At 38.6% G+C, this 21,413-nt stretch overlaps 1 long non-coding RNA gene across 3 annotated transcripts in view; it reads left to right on the forward strand.

Moving 5' to 3' along the window:
- Positions 1–14,473, forward strand: part of LOC109497547 — a 173,149-nt gene extending 158,676 nt beyond the window's left edge. Inside the window, exons 5-6 of one of the 3 annotated variants that reach the window (XR_002737254.2) lie at positions 9,006–9,138; positions 12,998–14,473. This is a non-coding gene — a long non-coding RNA (uncharacterized LOC109497547). Of the gene's footprint in view, positions 1–9,005; positions 9,199–12,997 lie in introns of all 3 variants that reach the window. The other 2 variants (XR_006594867.1, XR_006594866.1) reach the window with 2 other exon arrangements.
- The last annotated feature ends 6,940 nt before the right edge of the window (positions 14,474–21,413 follow it).

The following is a 21,413-nucleotide window of genomic DNA, read 5'->3' on the forward strand; positions in this document are numbered from 1 at the left end:
TACCAACTTCTGGGTAATGCCATGAGGTTTAAATATATTAATATATATATTTAGAATAGTACCTGGCACATAGTTATAAATACTAGTTATTGTTATTATTGTTATTACTTTGGATTTCTGCCTGCTAATTTATTTGAAAAATGGAACAATTTGCTTCAGCCAAGAAATTTTGAAACCTACCAATCTAGACTATTAATGTATGAAAATTCTCTTTTCTCCACTCTAAGCATTTTGCCTGGTAAATTGGAACAGATTCCACAGTTCAGAGCAACGAAGCGCCCGGGTCAGTGCTGGGTGAACCCTGATGAATTGTTCTTTGATGAGTTGTCATTTTCTATTCTTAAAAGAGGCATTAAGAATTTATAACAATGTTCTAGTTGCATTATCATTTGGATGGTGTGTTTATGCTAATTTCTACTGCCAATCCTAATTACCAGTGGTTAAATTCATTAAAAAATAATTTTTTTCCAGACTCTTGTCTGATTCACCTTGCTTCCTAGAATATCTCAATTTCCTTTTGGTTCACTTGCCACAATTATCAAATGATTTATTCACCAAACAGTATAAATCAGAGGTGCTTTTACTTATTCACCAGGCCTTTACTCAGTGCTTCTTGATGCTTTGTGGGTATCCAAACATTTTTCCATATAACCTTAGAGGTCATCTAGTCTAAGAGATCACATATTATAGAGTTATTTTTTGTATGCTCAGTAACAAGTGGTTCTGTTATATGAGGGCTAGATTCTTGCCTGGGAACAGCTCATACTGTGGTTGGTGACACATTACATAGAATGAAGAGTAAAGTTACAAAGCTTTCACATTTCAACCTGGTAAGTCAAGTACACAAATATTACTTACTTGTTCAAGATACAAACTAAGGAGTAGGAGAGTTGAGAACAGAATTCAGATGCCCTGCTTCTAAAATGCAATGTTATAATACTACTTTGCTCAGTGCTATTGCTTCTTATAAAATGTGCTGTAAATAGTGATTAGCTATTTAGATGGGCTACAAAGTAAATTTAGTTTAATGAAAAGAATACTTGTTTTTTGGTCAGAAGTCATGGATAAGACACTAGGTTTTGTATGAATAAGAAACCTCAATTTTCTTAGTCTATAAATTCAGGATTATAGTGCTTGTCCTGTCCACCATATAAGATAGGTTTGGCACCAAATGAAGTTATTCTTGAGTAACTCTTGCTTTGCTCATACTCTTTTGTAGGAGATAAGAGGTTTTTTTTTCTTAATTTATTTACAAATAAGAATGTTTTATTTTATTTAATTAATTAATTTATAGTTTATTTTCAAGTTAGCTAAATACAGTGTGCCCTTGATTTTGGGGGTAGATTCCTGTGATTCTTCACTTACATACAACACCCAGTGCTCATCCCAACAAGTGCCTTCCTCAATGACCATCACCCATTCCCCGCCCCCATCATCTCTCAGTTTGTTCTCTGTATTTAACAGTCTCTTATGGCTTGTCTCTCTCTTTGAAAGTATTTTCTCCCCTTCCCTTGCCCCGTGGTCTTCTGTTAAGTTTCTTAAGTTCCACATGACTGAAACATATGATATATATCTTCCTTTGACCGACTTATTTCACTTAGCATAATAGCCTCCCGTTCCATCATATTGCAAATGGCAGGATTTCATTCTTTCTCATTGCCAATTAGTATTCCATTGTATATATAAACCACATCTTCTTTATCCAGTTATCAGTTGATAGACATTTGGGCTCTTTCCATAATTTGGCTATTGTTGAAATTGCTGCTGTAAACACTGGGGTGCATGTGCCCCTGTAAATCAGCCCTCCTTGTATCCTTTGGATAAATTCCTAGTAGTGCTATTTCTGGGTCATAGGGTAGTTCTATTTTTAATTTTTTGAAGAATCCCCCATGTTGTTTTTCACAGTGGCTGCACCAGTTTGCATTCCCACCAACAGTGTAAAAGGATTCCCCTTTCTATGCATCCTTGCCAGTATCTGTTGTTTCCTGTCTTGTTGATTTTAACCATTCTTAGAGGTGTGAGGTAGTAGCTCATCATGGTTTTGATTTGTATTTCCCTAATGATGAGTGACGCTGAGCATCTCTTCATGTGTCTTTTGGCCATCTGGATGTCTTCTTTGGAAAAGTGGCTATTCATGTCTTCTGCCCATTTCTTCATTGGATTATTTGGTTTTTGAGTGTTGATTTTGGTAAGTTCTTTATAGATTTTGTATACTAACCCTTTATCTGATATGCCATTTGCAAATATCTTCTCCCATTCCATCAGTTGAATTTTAGTTTTGTTGATTGTTTCCTTGCGGTGCAGGAGCTTTTTATCTTGATGAGGTCTCAAAAGTTCATTTTTTGCTTTTATTTCACTTGCCTTTGGAGATGGGTCAAGTGAGAAATTGCTACGACTGAGGTCAGAGATTGTTGCCTATTTTCTCCTCTAGGTTCCTGTCTCACATTTAGGTCTTTTGTCCATGTTGAGTTTATTTTTGTGTATGGTGTAAGAAAGTGGTCCAGTTTCATTCTGCATGTTGCTGTCCAGTTCTCCCAGCACCATTTGCTAAAGAGACTGTCTTTATTCCACTGGATACTCATTCCTGCTTTGTCAAATATTAGTTGGCCATACATTTGTGGGTCTAATTCTGGGTTCTGTATTCTATTTTATTGGTCTATGTGTCTGTTCTTGTGCCAATACCATACTGTCTTGATGATTACAGCTTTGTAGTAGAGCCTAAAGTCCGGGATTGTGATGTCCCCGCTTTGGTTTTCTTTTTCAACATAACTTTGGCTATTTGGGGTCTTCTGTGGTTCCATACAAATTTTGTAGGTAAGAGTTTTAAATTTAGGAATGCTTCCTTCCTTAACATATCTTCTCCCAATCTTGTGGAAATACTTATCATTTTGGAGAAAAATAAGCTTATGTAGTGGGAATGAATCTCCATCCACAAACTCAGTCTTTTAAGAGATACTTCTGGTACAAGGTGTAATTGTTCTCTCATACTTATTCCCCATTTCTCTCAGAAAAAGAACCCTCCAAATCTTAGATCATGGCTTCTCAGGATAAAGATCATATTCCCTTGACTACAGGATGTATCCTTCTGACTTCATTCTGGCCAGTGGGACATAAGCACAAGCAGTGTGTGAATCTTCAGGGGAGGGCTGTCTTCTTCTCTCAGCTTGCTCTTCTTGCTATCTGTAATATGGATATCTGTAAATTTTGAGTCAATCATTCCCAACAACACTTGAAACATTTACTATTAATATTCTCGCTCTGCTGGTGAGGGATTTGAGGCACAGAGGGGCCAGGTACCTTATCAAAGGTACATAATCCTGGTGGAGCCAGGATTTCCACTTAGGAAGTCTGTCTGATGGGACTGTGCATGTAATTACTGCTTTTCCTAGGACAGCAATGGAATTTTTGTTCTGACTCTTTCCCTGCTGTGCCTGGAGGGATGACTACAGTCATCCCTGTGCCTCCCTTTTCATATTCTTTACCAAGGTTTCACATACATTACCAAGTTTTCAGATAGGTCTTCGTGGTCCACCGGTCACCTTTCTATCATAGGTATGACTGAAATGCCCATTGTGACGAAGGTAAATTTAGAAAAATGTTGACTAGAGCATACAAAGTGCTTCATATTTTTAGCCCAAGGAAGGAGAGAATCTTAGAATACAGATGTTTGACACAAGTGGAATGAACACTTTAGAAGCAATGAAACTCTACTTTCCTGCTCCCAGTTGCCCAATGAATCTTAATCTTATAATGATTTTATAATAATAAAAACTTACTTTCTTCTCCATTCAAGGAAATAGTGAGGTCAACTGCTCATTTCTTTAGAAAAATTTGTGGGAGAGCTTCATGGGCTTTGTTTTCAAAACTAATGTCCAGTGGGATTAAGGCAAGAGGGATTTCTTCCAAATTAAAGGAGACTATTCAAGACTGAATGAGGTACAGAGAGCAGATTGTAGATCAGGGAACAAAACTAGAAGTTTATATAATTTTACAATTTCATTGGTGGGGGAAGTTCAGGGAAAAGTCTTTGATGGTTCATACTGCAGATAAAAGATAAAATGATGCGGGAAGTAACTTTTTAACTATAAAGGGACCAAATTTATCCTGGAGATTTAAAAGCTGCTGGGCAATGAGCATGAGTGGTGTTCAGTGACAGTCAACCAAGCAATTGCAAATCCACACTGTCTTGCCTGAATTTCTCATCTACCCTGTGGTCTGAAAGGGACTTTGTACTAAAACATCAGTTGTACAAAAATCAGTTGTACTTCTTCACCCATCAGCTTGGCTAGAGACTGGTGTGGTCTGTCATGTGGATGTTCTTTCTGTCCCTTACTATTGGCCTGAAAGTTTGGGATTGCTTGGAGATCATAAAGAATTAGAACCACTGAAATACCTATCCTCCCAACCTGCCTTCCACTTTCAATGAGATGGCTCTGCTCTCCCATGCCATTCTTGAAATACGGGGTTCTGGTCAATTCAGAAGACCCATGTAGGATTCAGTTTCCTTGAAGTTTTGTGTCACCACAGATTATAGTACCATTCCCAGTCCAAAGGCTCATAATTCAGCCTGGGGACATCTTTTTCTTTCAAACCTCATTCTTCCCAAAGTGCTAAGCTTGTGAAAAGAAAGACCAGGTTGTTCTGCCATGAACTTCTCCTGAAACAAACAAACATAGAGCCTACTCTCTGCTTCAAAGCAAAGGAAGGGAAAGAGACTACACACAGTACGTTGTATCCTGAAATTATCCCGTTCCACACATATCACACATACACATAGTTTACCCATAGACTGAGAATGGGCAAATGAAAATCGAGCAAAACAATCCATCTTCTTAATGTCCATCTGCCTCATGATCATTGAGGGCTTGGCTAGTGAGTCTTTCTGCCCTCAGTTGCCCATCAGAGACCTTTGCCATGTGGATCATTTCCAGTTTGTAGGCATTCATGGCCCAAGCTTCTCCTGCTTGCCAGGAAGCCTGCATTCAGTTTCCTCTGGGGTCCCTGAGCTTAGCCCATCTTTGTTTTAGTCTTTGTTCCCTGAATTCTAGGAAGCCCACTGCTGGCAAATAACTCACTTTTCATGTTGGACCAGGGGACAGTGATGTCTTTTCAGTGTTTTCCTCCAGAATTACTATTTCTCTTTATTTTCTTTCCACAATGCTGGCGTTACCTGCCAACCTGCCTTCCAAAATTCCCTGACATAAAACTCAACTCACAAAGCATTTTATGAAGCGTGTAGTTCTCTATAACTGAGCAGTATTTTTCTGTATTAAAACAATTATACCTGATAAAATTTGATTTTTCTTAAGTAGTTGTACTCAATAAAAGAAAAGCAGTTTTAAATGGATGAGGATAAAACAAGCAAATGATTTTGAGTCTATTCAAAGGACATAGAAATTGATGGCCCTTTTTCTTTTTACACTTCCTACGTTGGAGCTACCTCTGACAAATGGAGTCTAGGGTATTTTGTGAGAATGCATTTTTGGCTCTAGTCCCATCAAAAGGGTCAGAAAAATCATTCCATTGGATAACCTAGAAAACTGCCATAACTGCCAATCCAACTGGCAATTGCCAACTGGTTGTCCAATGGGCACTGGTAGCTTATATGCGACTGAACATGAAATGTTTAAACACTAATACCTCTGAGCCACTCAAACAGTGTGTCTGTGCTGTGGGGAGACCTGCTTTCAGCTGTAATTCCAATCACACAGTTATGTTTTCTTCCAAAAAGAATGAGCAGAATCAAATCCTCCCATTATGACAAGGCAGCTGGAGAATGCAGAACAAAATCAAGTGGCCAGGCTGTATTGTAGAGGCAAATCTTGCAGATGTGAGAATATCCTCATGAGCAATGAAGATGTTAGGAACATTAAGAACCATTATGTATGTGGCATTTACTAATAGTCTGCCCGACACATAATAGGTGCTCAAAATAGGTTAGCTGAACATGAAAATGAGGGATATTAGAAGGAGTGCATCCACTCTGGATGGCAATTATAAAGACTCAGACCTTGAGGTGAAATGTAAGTAATTACTGATTAGAGATTTAGATTTCCCCTTAGTGATAAGCTGGGTATTAGTGTCTGATTATATATACATCCCACCCCCTTTAAAACTCCTTAGAACTCCTGTAATGGCTGGCTACCTGTTGCCCTTAGGATAAAATCCAAATACCTCAGTAAGCTATTTGCTATGATGTTTGTCCTTTTTTTTTTTTTTCAGGTTTATCTTAAGATACATTTCCCATTCCTCAACCCATCGTTGTACAAATTCTGTGCATTAGCCATCACCAACCTACTCCTTGAATAGGAAAACAAATTGTAGTATATCCATACATTGGAATGCTACTCAGCAACAAAAAGCAATGTATTACTTGTGCACACAGCTCAAAAACTTTATGTTGATAGCTATATGCAAGAAAACATACCAATAATTTCATTAATAAGAAATTCAAGAACAGGAAAAACCAATCCATAGTGATAAAATTTAGAACAGATATTGACCATGGTTGGTAGCAATTGAATTAAAGGGTCACAAGAGGGTTTTCAGGGGGTGATGATATCTTGATTGAGGTGTGAGTTACACAGTTGAATATGTTTGTCAAAATTCATTGAAGTACATTTCATGCATGTAAATTTTACTGTAGACTTCTGCAGTTTGCTTTTTATAGATCACTATGCTACTTCAAGTCTCAGTGCCTTTGCTCATGTCCTCTGCTGGGAATCCCTATATTCTACTTTCTCTCTAACACCTCTGCTTGGTAGATGCCTGCTAGTTTATGAAACTCACATAGAGTCACCCATCTGTGAAGCCTTTCCTGACATGATTTTCTAGCACTGATGTGGCAAAGTAACTCTGTCTTGATGCTTTCTTCAAAAGTTCCTTAACTAGGGGCGCCTGGGTGGCTTAGTCGGTTAAGCATCCAACTTCAGCTCAGGTCATGATCTCATGGTTCGTGAATTTGAGCTTCACGTCAGGCTCTGCGCTGACAGCTCAGAGCCTGGAGCCTGCTTTGGAATCTGTGTCTCCCACTGTCTCTGCCTCTCCCCTGCTCATGCTCTGTCTGTCTCTGTCTCTCTCTCAAAAATAAATAAACATTTTTTTTAAAAGTTCCTTAACTAAAAGGTATTGGTATTTAATATTTAACATTTTATTAAAAAATAAAAATATTTTTTAATGTTTATTTATTTTTGAGAGAGAGACAGAACATGAGTGGGGGAGGGCAGAGAGAGAGGGAGACACAGAATCCAAAGCAGGCTCTGGAGCTGTCAGCATAGAGCCCAATGCAGGGCTCAAACCCACTTAGTACAAGATCGTGACCTGAGCCAAACTCAGACTCTTAACCAACTGAACCACCCAGGTGCTCCTTGAACATTTTTATCCATGCTCCCAAAATATATGATCCATAGTTGTTGAATGATTATCCTCAAATTAACTATATAGTAAGGTCTCTGTAAATGCTTTTCAGTTGTGGTTTCAGCCATTTTCAATAAGTTCTTTTCTTAGGAATTTGCTTCACTATCCTCTCATTCAGGTGTGAATTCCCTCCTTGGATTCTTTCTCTATACTTCTTCCTCCCCACGCTGCCCTTCTTCTCTGGATACTTGGTAGTACAGTGGATAGATAAAGAGTCACAAAGACTTTCAGGAGACTGGCTTTCCCCATGACTTCTATAACTTTGGGAAATTGAGTCAATTTCTCTGAATCTATTTTCTCTTATCTGAGATGATAATCATATGGTCCAACTCTTGGTGTTACCAGGAAGAAATGCAGACATAGTGAACAGCTTCTAGTTTAGGACTTGAACATAGGCGCTTCTCCATACATATCAGCCCCTGTGCTCTGCCTGCTGACCTAATTAGATCATTGCTTTTTACTGATGTGGGCCTTGTGGTTTGTTGGGCTTGCTGCCCACCTCTGGCATGGCTTTGGTTGTGCTGCCCTTCCTAGTCAGAGAAATATCTTCACCAAGGGCAATCACAGCTTTTCCTCTTTCCTGGCTCTTGAGGCAGGTAGGGTTATGGAGAGCCTGAGAGCTCTCCAAATATAACTTTGCCAATAATTTTTTAATATGTGCATAGCTCTTATACTAAAGTACCGAGCTTTCCTCTTGAATTGTATCTTCTGTTTACAGGATAAACATGTCTGCTTTCCCAGATACTCACCCAGAGTTGTGCCTCTCTTACTTTTCATGAAGTAGCACTTACTGTCTTCTTTGAGGATTAAATTTTTCTTGGGGCCATACTATGTTCAAATAGAGCAGTTGACAGCCCAGACCAGCCATAGTCAAGGAAAAATCTCTTTGCCAGGGACTAATATCTTATCATTTTCATTGTCATTTGATAAGAATAGTCAAATTTCTAAGGATATTGTTGCCAAGCTACATCACCAACATACTTTTCTGAGTAAGATGGAGGGGTCAGATATGGTGAGGATGGGGCCTTCTAGCATCAGAGTTCAGAATTCTTGCTGTAAAGAAATTGAGATAAGAATATGATACCCCTTATCTGATAAAAATGAAATCTTTTAATTAACACCATATGTTGTTAGCATTAATATCAAATCATCAAGATTAGGCTATCTCTTCAACCAACAAACAGAATGAAGAGAGGGAACACATTTTCCTGAGGTTAATGACTGACACCAGCGGTCTGGCATATCATTTGCTAAGTGAGAGATACAGAAAGAGGAAAATTGTGTGCAAAAAGATTAGAGAGTGAAAATCATGTAGAAATACTGAGCTTGGAGTAGGAAAAGCAAAAAGTGAGGGGTCACACAGCATATTGGCTAGATGAAAGAAAAGCAGTCTTGGGAAGAAGGCATGGTAGTAGTTCACTAGTGGAGACATGTAAATGGAGGAGGCTTGGGGAAGAACGGGAGGAAGAGTCAAGAAGAGACTGGCTGGCTGTATATACTGGAGATGTACAAAGATAGGAGTCAGGAAAGGAAGAAGTGGACCCATTCCTTTAAGTTGAGACTTTAAGTGCCTTTGTAATAATTCACAGGACACTTCAGAGGAATCGTGTAATTGAATTGGTGGCACAACAAGGAACGAGGCACCATTCTGAAAGAGCTTCTTGCCTGGCATGTCCATCCTAGGTCCAGCATCATAGCCACTCCAGACACGTGAATCACAAGGTACAAATATCCACTTCTTAGGAGCCTGGGTTTTACAAAAACAACATTAAATATGATAAGGTGAGGAGCTGAGCCCAGATATATGAGTTGTATTTAATTACTATAATACCACTAAATAAACATAAACATTATTCTTTACATATATGCATGGAAAACTCCACTATGACTCCCACTATTATTCTATTATTGATAGCAACTAAGGAATTAGATGCTAAGGGAATGTCCTCTGCTGGATCTATTCTGGGTCTTTTTTCTTTGAAATCTTTGTGTGTGTGATGATCCTCTTCTGTGTTCCACCAGGTTTTTTATAATGTGTTTTCCTTCCTTGAATCAGGATTGATTGACTAATTGCTGAAAATTCCCAATTGTTTCATGTGCAATTGGTAAAACTCACAGGTTTTGTTAGCAGCCCTCTATCTGTTCTTAATTTGCTGCTTTATGTGTTTAATTGAGGGTCCTTTTGACAACAGCAACAATAATTGGAAACGCTTATTTATTCTACACGCTTACATATGTGCGAACAACTTAATTGTCACAAAATCTCCCTGAGGTAGGAGGTAGTGCCATCCCCAGCCTATTATTGGGACATTTAGGCACAGAGATGTAGAGTAACTTGCTCAGGATCTCTGTGCTGGTAATTGGCAAAGGGGCTTGAGCCTGGACAGCTTGATTCCATAGCCAGTGGCCTTCACCACTGCCGTTTACTATCTTTCAAATCTTCATTCTTCCTTCTATGTAACTTGGCTATTAGCATTACCTGGAATGGTTAATGTCTTGTATATACCAAGCAGAAGAATTACACAGGTCATCTTCCATTTTGATGGAAGCTTTGACTTCCTATCAGACTCATGCATGACAAAGCTAATTCGGCTATGAAGACTTGTATTCTCTTCCTTTTTTCACACTATCAAATGTCTCCTAGCCTGCACTAACTTTGGAATTTAATAAATATATTTTCATCTTAACCTATGTGTCAGTATTTGGCCATCAATATATTTTGCTTTAATATATCTGCAATCTAGAAGAACAGGCCAGGATATAGCCAAAATTTGGTGTAGGATATTGGTATGGAGGATGAGAAGTTGGGAGTGTGCACATCAGGATGTGCTTCCTGAGCAGTGAGGAGAGTGATGATGATGGTGCCTTGATGTAGATGGTTAAGGAGGGAGGGTTCATAGCTGGGAAGGGACTGAAGTGGAGCTAAGCCTGACTGCTATCTCATGAGGAAGAAAGGGCTGGTGAAGTGGGTTTTGAGTCTGACTTTGAAAGAAATAGTGGATTTGTACTGTTAGCACCATAGAGGGTAATCTGTGTGGATGAGTCTGAGCAAAATTTGGAGGTAAAATGACCAAGATGCAGGAAATCTGCAGCAGTTCCCTTCATTTTTCACCAGATGTAGCAATCTCTATTATTATGGTTATTGTTTTTTGCCTACTCAGATAATTTTAACTTATTTTTAGAAACGTTATCACAGCTTTATCTTTATTGTGACCAGATGCGAGCAGATTCAAAGCAATTGGGATTGTCTGGAAATGTTGGAGTTTGTGTAAAGCAGACACATCAGTCAGAGGTAGACTGCTTTAGATTATAAACAAAAGCCAAAACACTTTGCACAAATGACAGAAACAAGAAACAAATAAAAATCCATATAAGAATAAATTGCTAATTTATGTATCTAGTAAATATGGTATCATAAAGTTTATTAAGTTGCTTCAAATGCATATTTCCTATAAAATCACTAACTTATAAGCTAGTGCTATTTATTTTTGGTCATTAAATAACCCTTGTCTATGAGAGGTAAGAGCCTCATAAAGCATTAGAGTTATAAGAACCTAAGAGATAATTGAATATAAGCCTTGCATTTTGCAAATGACAAAGCAGAGGCTGAAAGAGATAAAATGATCTTCCTAAGGTCACATAACTGGTTAGCACCAGAGCTGAAGCTAAAATTCTGATCTTCTGACACTTAGGTCATGAAATGCTTGTTTTCCTAATACTCTCTGAGGTGGCCTTATGGCAACACTTGAAAAGGCAACCCCTTAGTCTGGTACTAATTGCATCTTACATTATACATAAATAGTGTGGTATGTTATAAATCATTAGAAGACTTTATGAAACTAAAATATAAACAGGATTGAATTTTTGTTATATGACACATTAGAGAGATTGACATTAGAGGCAAGGATCAAGAATTATGGGGCTATTTTAGGGAGACTTGAATTAAAAAAAAAAGGAACTTGATATAGCAGTAAACCAAGGTAGATTCTTTATCAGGAAGTGATGTGATTTTATTATGTTCTAGGAAGATTTTTTTCATCAGTTATATGGGTATTGGCAAAACGTCAAGTAGAAACCAAGAGAAGGAAAATGATACTGGAGGCTTCTGAGGTGATCCAGAATTGATATGATATAGTGTACCTTTCAGTGATGGTGGCACCAGTGGACCACTCGTCACTTAGTGTCTGAGTCTGTTCAGGATGCTATAACAAAATACCATAGACTATGTGGCTTAAACAACAAAAAAGTATTTTTCGCAGTTCTGGAGGCTGGGAACTCCAAGATACAAGGTATCAACAGATTCTGTGTCTTGAGAGCCAGCCACCTGGTTCACAGCCATCTTCTTGGTGTATCCTCACGTGGTAGAAGGAGCAAGGGAGCCATCTGGGTTCTCATTTCTAAGGACACTAATCCCATTCATGAGGTCATGCTCTTATGACCTAATCACCTCCCAAATGCTCCACCTCCAAATACCATCACCTTCAAGATTAGGTTTCAGCATATGAATTTTGACACAGACATTCAGTCTATAGCAATTAATGACTGGATAACATTAATAATGGGGAAAGGTGAAAAATTATTTGTCATGGTTCCTAACCAAGGCTTTGAAATCTATGGAAATTAAAAAACTCAGCTACCCTCACCTCAACCTTTGGGATTTTGATTTTGTCCCAAGTGGATTCTTATTCAAAAGGTGATAGTGTATATGAAATGATAAATAATAGTTTTTTGAGGGGCTCTTAGGTGGCTCAGTCGGTTCAGCGTCTGACTTAGGCTCAGGTTGCAGTTAGTGAGTTCGAGCCCTGCGTCAGGCTCTGTGCTGACAGCTCAGAGCCTGGAGCCTGCTTCAGATTTCTGTGTCCCCCCCTCTCTCTGCCCCACCCCTGTTTGTGCTCTGTCTCTGCCTTTCAAAAATGAATAAACATAAAAAATTTTTTTTAAATAAAAAAAAGAGTTTTTTGAGAGCCAATAGGAAAAAATGACTTTTCAAAAAGAAGATGTAGGAACTCCTGTTTACAAAAGCATGTTATTCTTCTTCCTTGAAAAGTTGTTCAATAAGTTAAATAAGTATACTGCTGCTAGTTAATGATGAAGCTGTGTATTCCTTAGTGATAACTGAGGTTAGATTCAAACACAACCCTAGACTTCCCAATATAAGCAGATAGAAATAAACACATTAAAAACACAAAGCTTATTTGCTTTCAAGTGTGCTTGTATTTTTATTTCACCTTTTTTCCTTCTCATTTTTCATTCTCTTTCCCAAGTCCTTCAGTACTGTCTCATTTCCCTTTTATTTATCTTTTCTAAATTAAAAAAAAAATCTTAACGTTTATTTATTTTTGAGAGAGAGAGAGAGAGCGCGCGCGCGTGCGCGAGTGCACACTGGTGGGGAAGGGCAGAGAGACAGGGAGACACAGAACCCTTAGCAGTCTCCAGGCTCTGAGCTGACAACACAGAGCCTGACATGGGGCTCGAACTCATGAGCCTTAAGATCATGACCTGAAGTCAGCCGCCTAACTGACTGAACTACCCAAGTGCCCCTCATTTCCCTTTTAATACCCACCTCTGTCTCTGTACTCAGGCTCCTCTCTCCAGATGGAGTCCTCTGGGAGGAAGAGTGGAAAGGGACAGTAATGAATCCAGTCCTCCTACCTGAGTGAGAAGACAAATGGTCATGATTGTGTGCCTTTAGAGAAACTGGGACGTGGTGGGGTTTGTTTGTAAGCACCGACTCTGCCTCTTACCTTTCTCATTGTCCTGTTCCACTTCAGACACCCTGATCTGAAAGTCCTGCCATAAAATGTGGAAGATTCATAGAGGGGCTCTTTGATCTTTTAAAGATTGCCACTCACTGTTTTGCATGCCCACAGTATGTGCATCTCAGCGTCTGCCTTATAAACTCCAAAAGTACCGGCTGAAGAGACAAACTCACGTTTCCCATCTCTGAATTCCAGATTTGCGTATCCAAATGCCTGCTCGACATTGCCACTTATAGATGTGACAAGTATCTCACTTTTAAAATATTCATAATTGAGTTTATCAATTTTCCCCCAAAGTCCTGTCTCCCCCACCCAGCCTTCCTCATCTTAGTTACTTGCAATTCCACTCTTATGGTTTCTTGGGATAAAAACAAAAACAAACAAAAATCCTTGGAGTCATTATTGACTAGTTTCGTTCACTCACCTCTCACATCTAATTTGTCAGCAAATCCCATTTATGGTATCTTCAAAATATATCCTGACTTCCAGCACTGATGGGCTGGCTTGGAGCTAACTAATCCTCCCGCTGAGAGCAACTAGAAAATCTGGATAAAATATAGAAAAACATCTGCTTGAAGGCATTGTATGGTTTCCAAGGCAGCCAGGATTTGAAAAGTCATGATGCCAGATTAAAGAGAATTGCAGAGAAGTGAGATTTACCTTCTAAGCCACTTTTGCCCTTGAGGCACTGTAGGCCAGCAGTCAGAAAAGCTGAGCAGAAAGCAGTTATGAGAAGTCTGGTGGTACTGGGGAGATAAAAACTGGACTACAGGATCTGTCAGTGGATAGTCCCAGATTCTCAGTTGAAAGCCCTAAATGACAACATACAAGGAATAAGGACAAAACAAACAGATCAGGCCTGATAAAGCTTAAGCCCTGAGTGGGTTAATGGTCCTACTCAGAACTACCCTCTAGAAGCTTAAGAAAAGCCCTTTTGAGAAAGGAAACATCACCCTTTTGGTTTTTCTATAAACTGTCCTGATTATTTATATATATATATATATATATATATAGATATATAGATATAGATATATATAGTTATGTATATGTGTGTGTATATATATATGTATATAGTTACTATATATATATATAATGCCAATAAAAATTACCTACAGGTGATTCAGATATTGGAATTTAAAATAAGTTAAAAATTGTGTTCAAGAAAAATTAATGACAAAATGGAAAACTTTGCTGGAAAACTGAAATCTGTCATAAAGCATAAGTGGAAATTCATGAACTGAAAATTATATTCTGATGGTGATAATTGAAAAAAAATTTTTTTAACATTTATTTATTTTTGAGACAGAGAGAGACAGAGCATGAATGGGGGAGGGTCAGAGAGAGAGGGAGACACAGAATCCAAAACAGGCTCCAGGCTCTGAGTGGTCAGCACAGAGCCCAACGCAGGGCTCGAACTCACGGACCGTGAGATCATGACCTGAGCTGAAGTCGGACGCTTAACCGACTGAGCCACCCAGGTGCCCCATGATGGTGATAATTTTTAAATGCCTTCTTTCTTGTTTTCTTTCTTTCTTTTTTGATAAATCAGAGGCTTTTGAATTTTATTAGTCATCTCAAAGAACAAACTTAAGGTTTTATTTTTTCTTTCTAGAGAAATGGGTTTGTTTGTAATAGGTAGCTATAGATTAACCTAGCAAACCATGCTAGGATTCAGTTTTCACATCCGGAAAATGCAGGCTTTAGATTAAAGGAGTATTTACTGAACTTTAGCAAGATGTTGATTTTTGAGTTGTAAAGACAGCAAGAATATGGAGGTGTGCCAAAGGCAAGGAAGGCATTCAGAACTGAGTTCAGGAGAGAACTCTGGGTTAGAATTGTAGGCTAGATGTTGACTCATCTGCCAAGAGGTGGCAGTTGTAGCTAAAAGAGTGCCGGGGATCACCAAGACAGTAAGTGAAAAGACAGAAGAGGAAGCATGAAAAGGACAGAAATTCAGATCTAGACATCTGTGCATTTCCTACTAGCTGTCTTTATCAATCCCAGAGCTTGATCACCAGCCAAACTACTGACAAGGCATAACAAACAAACACCCTTCCTCTGAATAATAAAACAATTTACATTTTGCTAAACAATTTTCTTCTTTTTCTTCTTTTTTTTAACCTTTTCCAATAGAAGGTATATGTGGATATATGTATGTATGAATAAATGACTTATGCTTCAAAAAAGTAGGATGTTTGAGCAGTGTTACAGAAAAAAATGGCATTTAAAGATGAAGTGAAAAGCCAAGATTATGCAGTCCTATTCTCTGGGAATCAATTAATTTATGGACAGTGTATTGAAATGGCCTGAATTGTAGGTGATTCTGAGGGACATGGTGACAATAGGTATTAGAAAATCTCCATGGACTTGTGATTTTAAAGCAAGTGTTGGGTTCCTTGGAAGATAAATCAAAACATCTATTAAAGGTATATATTTTTCACAACCATAATATTTTGAGGTCTTCTGTTTTAGTCATTCACATGTATAGCTTGCCCAAGATTGAATGCTTTTAATTTCTCGAGCATATTGACCATAAATACTATGTGAGCCTGATGACATGTTAGTCAATGACCTATAATCTCAAGTTGAAAACTGTGCTGATCTGGCATGCTGTGTAAGAAATTTTCATCTCCCTGGTATTATCAAAATCCTGACATGCTTTTAAAAAATTGTTAAAATTAACTACGACACTTGCTTTAGTATACACATTGCCTTATAATTTACAATGTATTTGCCAGGCTGAAAGATTGATTTCAGATAGGTCTAGCTTGTCTGGCTGGGGGGAAAAAAATGTCATTCTGTTTTATAGAATAAAACAAGACTCCACAAGACACATTCAGTTAAAATGAAGCAAAATCTGCAGTGTTTGAGAATGGTAATGCCTTGTGTTATCTGGATTTATTGATCAAAATAAAATCAGTCTTCCATTTCAAATCTGCCTGCAGCAGCATGCTCTTTTCAACAGCCACTTTTTTTTTTTTGAAAAGCTTCCCACTGAACTCTCCACCCCACACCTACCTCTTTTTAGCATAAAAAAGTCTTGCAGAATTGCGTACTAGCTGGAAGATTAATAAGTTGTTTTCTATAAAGTTAAGGTGGAAGGAAGCCAATAATTAAAAACCCATTGGTAGGGGAGCTTTTGAAAGGTGCTTTCTAGCCCCTGAAATCACAAGAAGTTTCTGTTGAACCCAACAGGTTAGATTTGAATAAAACCTAATCTTACATTAAAAATTATAGCCTGAGAGACTATGGAAAATACTCTCTCATATAAAGACTTAAAATAAAACTTTTTCTTTTGTGAGGAGTTATGTACGTAGGGTATTGATTTTTAACTCAAGTAAACAAGAGAGAAAAATCTATTGCTGAGAACTACCCCCAAACTTAATGTCTAAAACAACAACTATTTTATTTCATCTCAAAATTATGGGTCTAGAATACAGGTAGAGCTTGGCTGGGTGATTTTTCTTTTCCTCATCATCTTGATGGAGATAACTTGGTGGTACTCAGCAGGCAGGTGACCTGGTCTGCAGTTTCCCTGGTGTTTTCACTTGCCATATTGGTGTGGATGGTTGGAAGACTGGGCTCCCTGAGTCTCCACCTTTTAATGGAAGTAGTTACAAAAAATTTGCAAGTCTTTGACAGTGCACTGTTTCAGTTTGAGTCTTTTGTGAAGCCAAGATGGGATTAGATATGGAGGCGATTTATGGAGAGTAAACATCTGCTAATGGTAAAGAGGGAGGAAGCCAAATAGTCAGAGAGAGCCTTCATACCACAATGAAGGTATGACATCTATGAAAGGAAAGAGGGAAAGGAGAATTGGGTAGTAAAATACTCAAACTTCATTGGAGTCCTGGCCAAGTCTCAGTCCTGAGCAAAAGTTGCCCATTAGAGGAGTCCCATGGGAGGCAAAAATGAGCTTGATCTAATACTGCATTGTGCTAAGTGATTGGCTGGAAGCATCCTGAGAAAAATATTGCCCAGTGGATCCAAAGGGACAACAGCTAGAGTTATCCATCAGCTCTGCTGTCCTCCGTAGGTTCTGTTGAATGGCAATGTAAGACACCTCCATAGCTGCCTTATTTACCCAGATAAGCATTGCATAAATAAAACTGGGAAGGTGAAATAGGGTAAAAAGTAATTAGGCTAATATGAATAAGTAAACACCAGTGTCCAACCCATTTCATGAAGAGTGAATGATCAGAGAAGAAGCACTGTCTTGATCAGAAGGCTTTGAGGGAGTCTGAGGAGTTGTGCTTGCTCTCTCAACCAAAAAGAAAACAGCTATAAACTGGCTGCAGGCACTCAAGTCTTTGGCCAGGTTTATCTTCTGTGCCATTTCTGATTTATTATTTAACAGTCTTATCTTTTTGTCTTTCAATAGCTGATTGGCCTGGGCAGGAGTTAAGTGTGGGTTGGAGGATCTCTTGGGATGCCTGGGGAATAGTGTGGTCAGTCTGCTGTGGAAATGTAAGGAAAAAAAATACTGACTGTGAGCCATGCTTTGAGTCATTATGCGAAATCACTAGAACCAGAACAATTCTACTTGATTTACAAATTATTTATGCCCAGAAGAAATGCAGAAACAAAGTTTCTGGGAGCCGGAATGTTAATTTGCTGGTTTGGCTCTTCAACTGGAACTGTCCAGATGACTTCCAGAAGTGAAATTCCTTTTATATTTCTTCTGAAACTTCAAGAGAAGCAAGTCAGAAGTGACTAAGATTGACTGTCCTCTGATGAGTAAGTAGGGACAGAACCTTCTACCTAAGGTCATAATGGGAAAACAATAAGAATATTTTTTTGATCCTTGTCCTGGAATGGAAAGTGATTTCTGTCAATTCTTGAGAATATTAGGCTTTGATGGAGTCATTAGGAGTCATGGTGTGCATGATGTTCATCTAGGCAACTTGTTGATTGATTTATTGATTAAAGTATAGTTGACATACAATGTTACATTAGTTTCAGGTGTACAACACAGTGAATCGACTCAATGTTCATTTTTTAATGTTTATTTATTTTTAATTTTTTAATGCTTATTTTTTTTTGAGAGAGAGAGACAGAATCTGAAGCAGGCCCCAGGCTCTGAGCTGTCAGCACGGAGTCCCATGCAGGGCTCAAACTCATGAACTGTGAGATGACCACCTGAGCTGAAGTCAGACACCCAACTGACTGAACCACCCAGGTGCCCCTATTTATTTATTTTTGAGAGACAGAGAGAGCATGCAGGGGAAGGGCAGAGAGAGAGGGAAACAGAGAATCGCAAGCAGGCTCTCAAGGGTGTTAGTGCATAGCCTGACTTGAGGCTCAAGCCCATGATCTGAGCTGAAATCAAGAGTCAGATGCTCTGAGCCACACAGGTGCCCAGCATTATTCAATGTTCTTTGTTTGTTTGCTTCTTTCTTTCTTTCTTTCTTTCTTTCTTTCTTTCTTTCTTTCTTTCTTTCTTTCTTTCTTTCTTTCTTTCTTTCTTTCTTTCTTTCTTTCTCTCTCTCTCTCTCTCTCTCTCTCTCTCTCTCTCTCTCTCTTCCTTCCTTCCTTCCTTCCTTCCTTCCTTTCTTTCTTTTCTTTCTTTTCTTTCTTTTCTTTCTTTTCTTTCTTTTCTTTCTTTCTTGTGGGGAAGGGAGAGAGAGACAGGGAGAGAGAAAATTCCAAGCAGGCTCTGCACTGACAGCACAGAGCTCAATGTGGGGCTCGATCTCAGCAACCTCAAGATCATGACCTGACTTCCAGCGTCAGATGTTTAACTGATTGAGCCACCCAGGTTTTCTTATTTAAAAAGCAGGTGTCAGGACTCCAGCTCCAGGGTTTCTGTCTGTAGTAAGTCTGGGATTAGGTTCAAAGCTTCTTCCTGTATTACTAAGCCTCACTGGTAAGTCTGGTGAACCCTAAAATTTGAGGACTGTTGCTATCAGACCTAAGTAAAAGAAAGGAATCAGTAATAAAGATAATGCTCAATATCAGGTTTTACTTATAATCCCACACTTAATTATTGGAATATGCATTTTCAAGTTGTTCCTTTCAAGAAATACTTCATGCACGCTTATGTTGTATTGGGATTTATTCTAGGACACAAGGTTACAAAAAAGAATGAGACACCATTTTTTCTTTGGGCAACTCAAAATTTGATGGAAGAAATAGGTAAAAGTATGTTACATGTCAAACGTATCATAAATTTGAAAAAAATGTCTACAGGATAAAAATGCATGGAGGGAACTGATATATTTGGGGGCTATCATAAGGGTTTTACAGAGGAACTGATATACAAACTGGATTTTGAAGGATGTGTTGGTGCAAAATGGGTTAGGGCAGAAAAAAATTTAGAAAGAATGTTGGTTTATACATAGGCACAGAGGTGTAGTTGAGTATCTAAAAGTAGTTTAAGTGGAACATAAGATATAAAGGAAAGATGTAAAAGGTGAGTCTGCAGAGATAGGTAGGAAACAGATGATAAAAGGTCTTATATTCCATGCTAAATATTTTAATTTTTAAAAATATTTTAGTGTTTTTATCCATTATACCAAAAGTATTTTTCTGCTTTAGTGGGTCATGGATTCCTCTGGGATAATCTACCAGGAAGTTTCACATATTTACACACTCAAAAATTTTTGCAACTAATTTCAGGAGTGTCATAGTCATAAGAACCCCTGTTGTACACAATGATTAAAGAGAGTCACATTGTCAGATTTGTGGTTTAGATTACTTGACCTGGTTAGTATCGGTTCAGCAGTGGACTAGGTGAGAGAAGGCCAGACTACTGGCAGGGAGATGAGTTAGAAGCTAGTGGCAATAGAAATGAAATGGAAAATCAAAAATGCCAGATTTGAGGATTGTTTCTAAAGAGAAAAGAAGCTGAGGATTTCTCCCAGGTTTCTGACTAAGCTTCTGATTATATGGAAGTGTTATCCAATGCAATAGGAAATATGAGAAGAGTTCTCATGGAAAAGGAGTGCAGGTAATGAGTTTGGTTCTACATATGTTAAGTTTGATATGAGAGCTGATGTTTCAGAAATAGTTGTATCCATGAGTCTCTTGCTCAGAGGAGAGATCAGTGTGGCAGATACATACAGTTGTTGTCCAACTACATCTGTAATATGTCATCTCTTTCTTGCTGGTTGAGCTCTGGCTTTGTGTCTTCACTCTCCTCTGTGTAGCTTGGGAAGGTGAGACTAACCTCATTCTCAGCAAGAATTGCCTCTCAGCTTGAATAGTCTGTTCTGATCATAGCAATACCATTCTCCTTGCCAGTAATTTTCTTAGGAAGTGGCTGGTGATTCAATTCTGGTCAATGAGAAATAAAGAGATGTCTTCTGGGACCTGCTGGGAGAGTTCCTTAATGCTTATAAGGCCATTGATGTGTGAGAATGTGCAGCTTGGAGCAGATGCAACCATTTTGAATCCATGGAGTAAGCTAGCCATCATGCTGAGGATGACCTTTCTGCTATTTGTAACCAATATTATCCTAAATTTGGGATTTGGGATCTATCTGTGTATCTACGTATCTATCTATGTATCTATATATGTATGTATGTATCTATCTATCTTATCTTCTGTCACAGAAAAATCATACAACATAAAATTTGCCATCTTAACCATTCAGTTCAGCAGTGTTAAATATATCTACAGTGTTGTGAAACAGATCTCCAGAACTTTTTATCTTGCAAATATGAAACTTTATGCTCATTAAACAACAACCCTCCCTCACTTCATCCCCCTCAGTCCCTGGCAACCACTGTGGATTTTGTGAATGAATAAGCTGTAACTAAAGCTACGAGAGAGAACAGCACCCTGTCCAAAGAGAACATAACACTGGAAAGATTAATATGTTAGGAGGAGGTAGAGGAAGAGGTCTACAAAAGAGGTGGAGAAAGATCCAAAAGAGGTAGAAAGAACTGGTAGCATGCAAGTTTATGAGGCCCATGAGGAAGGGGCTTTGAGGGATGGATTAGTTACCATGTCCGGTGCTGCAGAAAGGTGTACTCAAGTAAGGCCTGAAAATGTCAACATTTATTTTGTAGTTGGGAAGGCATGGGTGATGTCAGGAAGGCCAGTTTCAGTGGAGTGAGGTTAGAAGCCGGAGCTGAAGAATGAATAGTAATGGACTAGGAGGTTTCACAGCAAGAGAGAAAGCCACACAATGAAATTCCCGCTTTTCTAAACTCACCCCTTGAACACCCAGCTAATATTTGCCCTATTTTCAGCTCTGTGGTGTAGAGAGCGTTGCCACAGAGACTAGAACAAAGC

This window comes from Felis catus, chromosome A2 (assembly GCF_018350175.1).
Source record: "Felis catus isolate Fca126 chromosome A2, F.catus_Fca126_mat1.0, whole genome shotgun sequence".
NCBI lineage: Eukaryota > Metazoa > Chordata > Mammalia > Carnivora > Felidae > Felis > Felis catus.